The sequence below is a fragment of the Pristiophorus japonicus genome (genome assembly GCF_044704955.1).
Source record: "Pristiophorus japonicus isolate sPriJap1 chromosome 24 unlocalized genomic scaffold, sPriJap1.hap1 SUPER_24_unloc_2, whole genome shotgun sequence".
NCBI lineage: Eukaryota > Metazoa > Chordata > Chondrichthyes > Pristiophoridae > Pristiophorus > Pristiophorus japonicus.
Genome location: NW_027250649.1, coordinates 434236 through 446354, shown reverse-complemented (window position 1 = coordinate 446354; position 12119 = coordinate 434236). Strand labels below are relative to the sequence as shown.

Here is a 12119-nt window from a genome sequence, read left to right as displayed (position 1 = left end):
CCCCAACATTGGGAACATTCTTCCTGCATCCAACCTGTCCAAACCCGTCAGAATTTTAAACGTTTCTATGAGGTCCCCTCTCACTCTTCTGAACTCCAGTGAATACAAGCCCAGTTGATTCAGTCTTTCTTGATAGGTCAGTCCCACCATCCCGGGAATCAGTCTGGTGAATCTTCGCTGCACTCCCTCAACAGCAAGTATGTCCTTCCTCAAGTTAGGAGACCAAAACTGTACACAATACTCCAGGTGTGGCCTCACCAAGGCCCTGTACAACTGTAGCAACACCTCCCTGCCCCTGTACTCAAATGCCCTCGCTATGAAGGCCAACATGCCATTTGCTTTCTTAACCGCCTGCTGTACCTGCATGCCAACCTTCAATGACTGATGTACCATGACACCCAGGTCTCGTTGCACCTTCCCTTTTCCTAATCTGTCACCATTCAGATAATAGTCTGTCTCTCTGTTTTTACCACCAAAGTGGATAACCTCACATTTATCCACATTATACTTCATCTGCCACGCATTTGCCCACTCACCTAACCTATCCAAGTCACTCTGTAGCCTCATAGCATCCTCCTCGCAGCTCACACTGCCACCCAACTTAGTGTCATCCGCAAATTTGGAGATACTACATTTAATCCCCTCGACTAAATCATTAATGTACAATGTAAACAGCTGGGGCCCCAGCACAGAACCCTGCGGTACCCCACTAGTCACTGCCTGCCATTCCGAAAAGTACCCATTTACTCCTACTCTTTACTTCCTGTCTGACAACCAGTTCTCAATCCACGTCAGGACACTACCCCCAATCCCATGTGCTTTAACTTTGCACATTAATCTCCTGTGTGGGACCTTGTCGAAAGCCTTCTGAAAGTCCAAATATACCACATCAACTGGTACTCCTTTGTCTACTTTATTGGAAACATCCTCAAAAAATTCCAGAAGATTTGTCAAGCATGATCTCCCTTTTACAAATCCATGCTGACTTGGACCTATCATGTCACCATTTTCCAAATGCGCTGCTATGACATCCTTAATAATTGATTCCATCATTTTACCCACTACTGAGGTCAGGCTGACCGGTCTATAATTCCCTGCTTTCTCTCTCCCTCCTTTTTTAAAAAGTGGGGTTACATTGGCTACCCTCCACTCGATAGGAACTGATCCAGAGTCAATGGAATGTTGGAAAATGACTGTCAATGCATCCGCTATTTCCAAGGCCACCTCCTTAAGTACTCTGGGATGCAGTCCATCAGGCCCTGGGGATTTATCGGCCTTCAATCCTATCAATTTCCCCAACACAATTTCCCGACTAATAAAGATTTCCCTCAGTTCCTCCTCCTTAATAGACCCTCTGACCACTTTTATATCCGGAAGGTTGTTTGTGTCCTCCTTAGTGAATACTGAACCAAAGTACTTGTTCAATTGGTCTGCCATTTCTTTGTTCCCCGTTATGACTTCCCCTGATTCTGACTGCAGGGGACCTACGTTTGTCTTTACTAACCTCTTTCTCTTTACATACCTATAGAAACTTTTGCAATCCGCCTTAATGTTCCCTGCAAGCTGCTTCTCGTACTCCATTTTCCCTACCCTAATCAAACCCTTTGTCCTCCTCTGCTGAGTTCTAAATTTCTCCCAGTCCCCAGGTTCGCTGCTATTTCTGGCCAATTTGTATGCCACTTCCTTGGCTTTAATACTATCCCTGATTTCCCTCGATAGCCACGGTTGAGCCACCTTCCCTTTTTTATTTTTACGCCAGACAGGAATGTACAATTGTTGTAATTGATCCATGCGTTCTCTAAATGTCTGCCATTGCCCATCCACAGTCAACCCCTTAAGTATCATTAGCCAATCTATCTTAGCCAATTCATGCCTCATACCTTCAAAGTTACCCTTCTTTAAGTTCTGGACCATGGTCTCTGAATTAACTGTTTCATTCTCCATCCTAATGCAGAATTCCACCATATTATGGTCACTCTTCCCCAAGGGGCCTCGCACAATGAGATTGCTAATTAATCCTCTCTCATTACACAACACCCAGTCTAAGATGGCCTCCCCCCTAGTTGGTTCCTCGACATATTGGTCTAGAAAACCATCCCTTATGCATTCCAGGAAATCCTCCTCCACCGTATTGCTTCCAGTTTGGCTAGCCCAATCTATGTGCATATTAAAGTCACCCATTATAACTGCTGCACCTTTATTGCATGCACTCCTAATTTCCTGTTTGATGCCCTCCCCAACATCACTACTACTGTTTGGAGGTCTGTACACAACTCCCACTAACGATTTTTGCCCTTTAGTGTTCTGCAGCTCTACCCATATAGATTCCACATCATCCAAGCTAATGTCTTTCCTAACTATTGCATTAATCTCCTCTTTAACCAGCAATGCTACCCCACCTCCTTTTCCTTTTATTCTATCCTTCCTGAATGTTGAAGACCCCTGGATGTTGAGTTCCCAGCCCTGATCATCCTGGAGCCACGTCTCCGTAATCCCAATCACATCATATTTGTTAACATCTATTTGCACAATTAATTCATCCACCTTATTGCGGATACTCCTTGCATTAAGACACAAAGCCTTCAGGCTTGCTTTTTTAACACCCTTTGTCCTTTTAGAATTTTGCTGTACAGTGGCCCTTTTTGTTCTTTGCCTTGGGTTTCTCTGCCCTCCACTTTTCCTCATCTCCTTTCTGTCTTTTGCTTTTGCCTCCTTTTTGTCTCCCTCTGTCTCCCTGTATAGGTTCCCATCCCCCTGCAATATTAGTTTAACTCCTCCCCAACAGCACTAGCAAACACTCCCCCTAGGACATTGGTTCCGGACCTGCCCAGGTGCAGACCGTCCGGTTTGTACTGGTCCCACCTCCCCCAGAACCGGTTCCAATGCCCCAAGAATTTGAATCCCTCCCTGCTGCACCACTGCTCAAGCCATGTATTCATCTGCGCTATCCTGCGATTCCTACTCTGACTAGCACGTGGCACTGGTAGCAATCCCGAGATTACTACTTTTGAGGTCCTACTTTTTAATTTAGCTCCTAGCTCCTTAAATTCTTTTCGTAGGACCTCATCCCTTTTTTTACCTATGTCGTTGGTACCAATGTGCACCACGACAACTGGCTGTTCTCCCTCCCATTTCAGAATGTCCTGCACCCGCTCCGAGACATCCTTGACCCTTGCACCAGGGAGGCAACATACCATCCTGGAGTCTCGGTTGCGTCCGCAGAAACGCCTATCTATTCCCCTTACCATCGAATCCCCTATCACTATCGCGCTCCCACTCTTTTTCCTGCCCTCCTTTGCAGCAGAGCCACCTACGGTGCCATGAACTTGGCTGCTGCTGCCCTCCCCTGATGAGTCATCCTCCCCAACAGTACTCAAAGCAGTGTATCTGTTTTGCAGGGGGATGACCACAGGGGACTCCTGCACTATCTTTCTTGCACTGCTCTTCCTATTGAACCTCCTCTGAACTGCCTCCACAGCAAGTATATCCTTTTATAAATATGGAAACCAAAACTGCACGCAGTATTCCAGGTGTGACCTCACCAATACCCTGTACAGCTGTAACAAGACTTCCCTGCTTTTATACTCCATCCCCTTTGCAATAAAGGCCAATATACGATTGGCCTTCCTGATCACTTGCTGTACCTGCATACTATCCTTTTATGTTTCATGCACAAGTATCCCCAGGTCCCGCTGTACTGCAGCACTTTGCAATCTTTCTCCATTTAAATAATAAATTGCCCCTTGTTTATTTCTCCCAATGTGCATGACCTCCCATCTTTATATCGTCAGCAAACTTGGCTGTTACTCTCAGCCCCTTCTTCAATTCACCAATATAGATTGTAAATAGTTGGGGTGCCAGCACTGATCCCTGCAGCACCCCACTTGTCACTGATTGCCAACCAGAGAATGAACCATTTATCCTGACTCTCTGTTTTCTGCTCATTAGCCAATCCTCTATCCATGCCTATATATTACCCCCAACCACAAGATTTTTTTATCTTGAGCAGTAACATTTTATTTGGCACCTTGTCAAATGTCTTCTGGAAGTCCAAATACACCACATCCCTTTATCCATCCTGTTCTTTATATCCTCAAAGAATTCCAGAAAATTTGTCAAACATGACTTCCCCTTCATAAATCCATGCTGACTCTGCCTGACCAAATTTTGCTTTTCCAAATATGTTGTTACTGCTTCTTTAATAATGGACTCCAACATTTTCCCAACCACAGATGTTAAGCTAACTGGTGCAGAGCTTCCTTCTTTGTGACTGCCTCCTTTTTTGAATAGGGGCGTTACTTTTGCAGTTTTCCAATCTGCTGGGATCTCCCCAGAATCCAGGGAATTTTGGAAAATTACAACCAATGCATCCACTATCCCTGCCGCGACTTCCCTTAAGACCCTAGGATGCAAGCCATCAGGCCCAGGGGATTTATCTGCCTTTAGTCCCATTATCGTACTGAGTACCACCTCTTTAGTGATTGTGATTGTGCTAAGTTCCTTCCCCCCTATAGCCGCTTGACTATCCACTGTTGGAATATTGTTAGTGTCCTCTACCGTAAAGACTGATACAAAATACTCTTTTGGAGTTTCTGCCATCTCCATGTTCCCCATTACTAATTCCCCGGTCTTGTCCTCTAAGCGACCAACATTTACTTTAGCCACTCTTTTTCTTTTTATATTCCAATAGAAACTCTTGCCAGCTGTTTTTTTATGTTGTTGCTAGTTTACTTTCATAGTGTATCTTCATTTTATTAATCATTTTTAGTCATTATTTGCTGGCTTTTAAAAGCTTCCCAATCTTCTGTCCTCCCATTAGATCTGCACAAACAGCAATGTGCCGATAATTGCGGTCCTGCCGGGTCCATGCAAAGTGTGCACAGACTCGGAGAGGCCTCGCAAAAACCGGATGTCGGTGCGCGATGAGCATGCGCCAAAAACCGCTTTTTCGATCTGTCAAAATTTCTCTAGACAGATGGAACGCATCCCGGGAGAACGAAGTCTGCGCGGCAGGGATTAGGCTATTTGCCCAACTCATGCCCAGCGAATCTCCTTCAAACTTTTACGTCTGGTAAAAGCAGGTGCACAGCTTACTTTTATCAGCGTAACACTTTTAAAACATAGATAACCTAATTTAATCATTCATTTTTATGTTAAAAAAATCCCTGTCCATAAATGTAAGTTTATTTTACCGTTAAAAAATTAAAAAAAGAAAACAGTTAATTACATTTAATTTCAATTAATGTTAAGTATGCGATTTGTTTTTAAAACATTTTTTTGCTGTGTTTCTTATTTTCGGGGTTATTCTCATTGATGGTAATGGGAACTCGTACAAAGGGAGTTCCCATGTTGATCAATAAAATACCAGATAGTGATTGGTGGTCCAGGCTCACGTCATTGCAACACAGACGTGTGTACGTGAAAGTCATATCGACGTACACAGTGAATGCAGGCCACAGACCGGAATCCTATCTTTCTCCTGGAACAGGTAGTTTTGTAGATTTGTTTAGGGTCGGATGTGTTCGTCGGAAGGAAGCCTCGGATCGCAATTTCCCCAATATAGTAAGATCAGGCAGCACCAAACATCTCATACAAGCCAAAGCTGCCCTTTTTGGCGACCTATCAATGGATCCGGGGTCCGGGCATGTTTGACTGGAATCTGCCCTTGAATGTCCTGATTTTTGTTTGGTGATCAAGCTATAACATACTTGCTTCTCACAGGACAAGCAAGGAAACAACCATCTCCAAAAGTACGGTATCAATTAACAATTTTAGCTACAATTTTCTAACTTTGAATAGATTGTGCGTTGATACCAGGCTGATATCATTTGTCCCGTAGTACGCAGGTGATTTACTTCAAGAAAGGATGGGACAGGGCAGGTACAAGCAGGCTGCTTCCATTAGTTGTGGAATCTGTAAATCAATGCCATAGATTAAGCAATTGATAAATGTTGGTAGGAGAACCTTCTTCACAGGGAGAGTTGTGACATAGTGGCATTAACCGAGTCAGAAAATATGTCAATATTCAAGATTAAATTGAGAAGTTCGATAAAGAGATGTAGGTTGAAGTGATGTTGAGACAGAGCTGATAAAGTGATTGAAAATATTTATTAGGCTGTTGGGTAAACGCCGTCTAGGACTGGTTGGGTCGAATAGTTAATTCCTCTCATCGAACATTTCAACATTGTGATGATCAATTGAGATGTTTAGCAAATATCTGTGTAAAGGATGTCTAAGGCCACATTGAGGAGTCAAGTTCCTACCCTCTCCATCAGTCGTTTTTGCACCTTGTAGAATGCTTGTATACCCTTTTTATAACATGGAGACTCTTGCTATGCTCAGTATTCCAAGTATGGTCTAATCACGTTTCCATGCATTTCAACATAACTTCTCTGTTTCCATTCAATCTCCATAGAAATGAACCCCGGTGTTTGGTTTGCTTTTTTATGGCTTTGTTAATCTGTACCATTTGTGAATCTTATTATTGTTGATAACGGAGCTTTTGACTAGTCACAGCAAACAACCTCTTATCAATTAGTCTAAAACATCAACTTGCATTTATACAAAATCTCTTTGAATCTTGAACGGGATCAAAGCTGTTTCAGCTGGAATCGATAATGTTCAGCCAGGGAAAGCTGTAGGCATCACACGTATGGCACAAAGTGGGAGAAATGTTTGCTGGTACATGTTCATTATCACAAAAACAAACTATTTTCGTCCGAACAGAAAGACGGCCATTCTAAACGGGAACACGGGCTGTAATTTAGCTGTAGTTAGGACAGGATACTTTGGTTCCATTCTTTATTTTTTAACCAATATCAGAATCAATGTCCAAGGAGATTTCACCACCTTCTTCAGCTCGTCCCTGAATTTAGTTTGAGCAGCTGCATAGATACACGCGTTTATACATGAACTCAAATATATGAGCATATATCCGGTTTCTGTGGCGATGTATGCAGGAGTTGTATAACCACCACGGTAATGCGCGGTGTAAATCAGTCTGGTAGTTAAAAAACTAACCATAGATGTTAGCCACAACACCATAAAACTGCCCGATACACTGAACAATAAAATAATAGATTTCCTTCGGTTCTCCATCTCGGGATCTCTCTGATTCTCACTGCTGTGACCCCGGAGTCCACTGCGGGCTCTATTGGCCACCAAAATACGTCTGACTGTCAAGCAATTAAACAGTAATATCAGAGAAAACGGGCTCCATGTCGTTAATACACTTTGCATCCATGAGAATCCAACGCCTGCAGACGAAGTAAAGAACTCAATTCTGGGGAGACAACCCCGGTGAATATTGTTAATTATTTGTTCAAATTTATACGCAAAGAAAAATGGGAGGCTCTGGAAATAGACCAGGACAGAGGCTGTTGTTATAACCGCGGCTGCCGTTCTCAGTGTGCAATACTTCGTTTTAAACTTTTGACAACATATAGCTACAAATCGGTCAACTGTGAACAAGACTGTAAACCACACCGACAGATTCACACTGGTAGAATTGGAATAAATAATAAACTTACAAACAGCAGTGTAGGACAGGAAGGAATGTGGAAAGTGATATGTACAAATGTGATACACTATTACATTGAAGATCATGACCAGTAGATCTGCTGTTGCCATGGCCCCCATGTAGACAGAGACAGATTTGGAAAGGCCGCAGTTTCCTCGGAAGAGGATCACTATTGTCAGTAGGTTCGCTGTAAGAGAGAGGGACAGGAGGTCATAAGAATGTAACAACATAAGAAACAGGCATCGGAGTAGGTCATACGTACCTCGAGCCTGCTCCGCCATTTAATACAATCATGGCTGATCCGATCATGGACTCAGCTCCACTTCTCTGCCCGCTCCCCATAACCCCTTATCCCCTTATCGTTTTAGAAACTGTATATTTCTCTTTTAAATTTATTCAATATCCCCGCTTCTACAGCTCTCTGAGGCAGTGAATTCCACTGATTTACAACCCTCTGAGAGAAGAAATTTCTCCTCATCTGTTTTAAATTGGCGACCCCTTATTCTAAGATCGTGCCCTCTAATTCTTGTCTCCCCCACCAGTGGAAACATCCTCCTTGTCAAGCCCCCCTCATATTCTTATACGTTTCAATAAGATCAAATAATTCTTCTGCATTCCAATGAGAATGAGTAGAGGCCCAACCTACTTAACCTTTCCTCATAAGTCAACCCCCTCATCTCCGGAATCAATCTAGTGAACCTTCTCTGAACTGCCTCCAAAGCAAATATATATTTTTGTAAATATGGAAACCAAAAACTGTACGCAGTATTCCAGGTTTGGCTTCACCAATAACTTATATAGTTATAGTAAGACTTCCTTGCTTTTATACTCCATCCCGTTTGCAATAAAGGCCAATATACCATTGGCCTTCCAGATCACTTGCTGTACCTGCATACTTTCCTTTTGTGTTTCATGCACAAGTACCCCCAGGTCCCACTTTACTGCAGCACTTTGTAATCTTTCTCCATTTAAATAATAACTTGCTCTTTGATTTGTTCTGCCAAAGTGCATGACCTCACACTTTCCAACATTACACTCCATCTGCCAAATGTTTGCCCACTCACTTAGCCTGTATATGTCCTTTTGCAGGTTTGTTGTGTCCTCCTCACACATTGCTTTTCCTCCCATCTTAGTATTGTCAGCAAATTGGCTACGTTACACTCGGTCCCTTCATCCAAGTCGTTAATATAGATTGTAAATAGTCAGTAACAGGGAACTCAGGTAAATATTGCAATTATTTTAGGGAGATGTTATGCTATCTTCCTATTACATTTTTATAAAGTCGAGTGATGATGACATTTTGTGAAAAGTATTACATCATTCTACACTCAATATCGAGGGTCTGAGAACCCGCAGTCCAGCAAACTTCAGTCAGACATTCTCCTCTACATTGTGGAGACCAAAGGCAGATTTGCGGAACACCTCTGTTCATTCCGCAAGGGTGACCCCGAGCTTCCAGTCGCCTGTCACTTTAATTCTCCACTCCCAATCTGACCTCTCTGTCCGCGGCCTCCTACACTGTTCCAAAGAAGCTCAAGGCAAGCTGGACGAACAGCACCTCATCTTTCGTTCAGGTACTTTGCAATCTTCTGGACTTAACCTCGATTTCAACAATTTCAGTCCATAATTTCTCCCCACAGTTTGCTCCCTTTCCTCGCTTTTTTATTACAAAACCTTTCTCCCTCCTTTATTTTTATTTTGTTTTCTTCTGTTTTCCATCGTAGCTGGCAATTATTCCGCCAGTCACACCTCATCTAGAATCACCTTTAGTTTCCTAACTTGTGCTATTACCATCTCAATTCAGCCCATCATCCCCTTTTCTCTCAAATCCCTTTTGCTTTCCCCCGTATCACAACCTTCCATTTTGTTCTATCCACTTACCCCCTGCTCCCTTTTTCAGGGGCCCAGAACTTCCATAAGAATCTGTTACTTTTCGAACTATTGCATGTTCTGACGAAGGGTCATCGACCTGAAACATTAACTCCGTTTCTGTCCCCACAGATGCTGCCTGACCCGCTGAGTTCCAGCATTCTCTGTTTTATTTCAGTCAGATGTTGCCGGGGCTGTTGCCGAGGGTCACTCGGAATTAATCGTGGAAATTGTAACAGAGAGCGACCCCACCACCGACACCCAGGCACAGATGGATCAATGGCTGGGGTGAGGTCGGAGGCCAACTTTGAATCTGCGCGGCTTTGGATCTGCCGTCCGCCATACATCTCTCTCGATTGTTATTCCAATCGATATCGCCCCTGACTCCAGTTTGAGGCTTGATGCACATTCTAACTTTGCTGTCCAGGCCAAGTTGCAGTAAATAGAAATATAGAAACATAGAAATTAGGTGCAGGAATAGGCCATTCGGCCCTTCGAGCCTGCACCACCGTTCAATAAGATCATGGCTGATCATTCACCTCAGTACCCCTTTCCTGCTTTCTCTCCATACCCCTTGATCCCTTTGGCAATAAGGATCATATCTAACTCCCTTTTGAATATATCTAACGAACTGGCCTCAATAACTCTCTGCGGTAGGGAATTCCACAGGTTAACCACTCTCTGAGTGAAGAAGTTCTCCTCATCTCGGCCATAAATGGCCTACCCAGTATCCTTAGACTATGACCCCTGGTTCTGGAACACCCCAGAAATGGGAACATTCTTCCTGCCTCCAACCTGTCCAGTCCCGTCAGAATTTTATATGTTTCTATGAGATCCCCTCTCATTCTGCTAAACTCCAGTGGATACAGGCCCAGTCGATCCAGTCTCTCCTCATATGTCAGTCCTGCCATCCCGGGAATCAGTCTCGTGAACCTCTGCTGTACTCCCTCAATAGCAAGAACGTCCTTTCTCTCAGTGATTGTACAGTTACAGATAAAAGCTCCTAAAAGCGGATCCTTGGATGGTTCTGTAACTTGTTCATATTCGAGAGACAATAAAGAAGTGGATTCCCTTACATATATCCAAACATATATTTCAATGCAGTGTGGAGCGCTTAAACTATCCTACCATGAGGCTGATACCGTGTGATGCACGAAGCCAGTTTTATAAGGTACTACCACAGGGAGTAACCGATGGGATTTTACATTGAATTTCATTGGTTTAATTGGCGAATTGGATCCCAGAACTGGCATAGCGTGTCAGCTGTATTAAATATAATTTCCAAACAATTATTAGAAATATATCACTTCAAATAAAGCGTCCAACTGAGACAACCTTTAAGTTAGCTCAAAACTCAATGCTTTTTCTGTTTCTAATCGCCTGGAAGGAGCTGTTCGTTCACAGAGCAGGAGCAGGTGGAACTTTAAAAAAAAAAAAATTTTTTATCCAATTTCGTTCCAGATCAACTCTAACGCCAAAGATCACTTTGAGCCAATGTGTTTGATCTTAGGCCAAAAGGCCGAGAGGCGAAGTTGCACCGTTCCTGGAAATATTGCTATACCAGGTCGGTGCATGGAGTGGACGGGGCATGCCCCTGATCCAGCTCCCTGTCCAAAAATCAATTCAATATAAACTGATAAGAACAGATACTACACTTTATCTTAGCCAAAAGGCCGAGAGCAGGAGCGGGTGGAACTGCGAAGGTTCTCGGCAGCCGAGGGAAGGGTAGCAGCTCTCTGAGAGGCAATTATTGCTCCAAATATCTTTCACAGTCCCCTGTTGGGTGGTGCTGGCTGCAGTACAAGGGATTATCAGCTTAATGGAGACATGGAACAAAGCACATATTGGATGTTTATATGGCTACTAAGCTGTAGTGAGCTATGTACTGTTAGAGCGGTCTGGGTATCAGCCTCGCCCTCCTTCAGTATACGGAACAAAGTTGTGCTCCTGACATCCACACACCAGCAGCCAGAACAGTGCCTCAGCAGCCGCGTGCACTGGGAGAATTCCCTGCGATATTCACTGACTTCTCCCAGTGCATCAACGTCTGCAATGCAAAAATTCTCAGAATCTGTTGTACAATCATTAGCAGTAACGTTGTTAAAAGCTGTTAGGCAACAGGGTATATTGACTTACCGGGAACAGCGAATGCTGCGAGGAAAGGATAATAAATGTTCCGAAACAGCAGAATTGTTGGCAGTGTCATTTTTGGAAGAATATTTGAGTGCTGTCCTGCTTCACGATTCTGACTGTAGTTCCTATGAGATCCGTTAACGCTCGCCCTTTATAGGACAATCGGTGCCCCTGTGAGAAAACAAGTTTATACAATAATTGGCGTTCTTTCCAGTCACTTAACAAACAAGACTAGATTTTCCACTGCAATGCAGCTGAATACTTCTGGGGAAATTGTACAACTCCGTAAGTGAAACTCCGTCCATTAAATCAATGAACCCAGAGGGAACTTACCCTCAAGGGAAGATCTCTCCCGGTTCCCTGCATTAGGTTCTTGCAGCCTCATATTACTTCAGTGAAAGTTGTACATAATTAACATTGCTCTGTATTGTGATTATGAATGGGCTTTAACATTGCTGCTGTGCGCCTATACTCACATTACTGGAGATCACGCCACTCTAAAATTACTGGTCGTGGTTCTAACATTACTGGTGGTGACCCGACACTAACATTACTGGTGGTGACCGTACTGTAACATCACGAGTGGTGACCATACTGT

The 12119-nt window shown here is 43.5% G+C and overlaps 1 pseudogene; it reads right to left on the bottom strand.

The window, feature by feature from the left end:
• Positions 1 to 10915: 10915 nt before the first annotated feature.
• Positions 10916 to 11074, bottom strand: LOC139241234 (U2 spliceosomal RNA; annotated as a pseudogene).
• Between the last annotated feature and the right edge of the window lie 1045 nt (positions 11075 to 12119).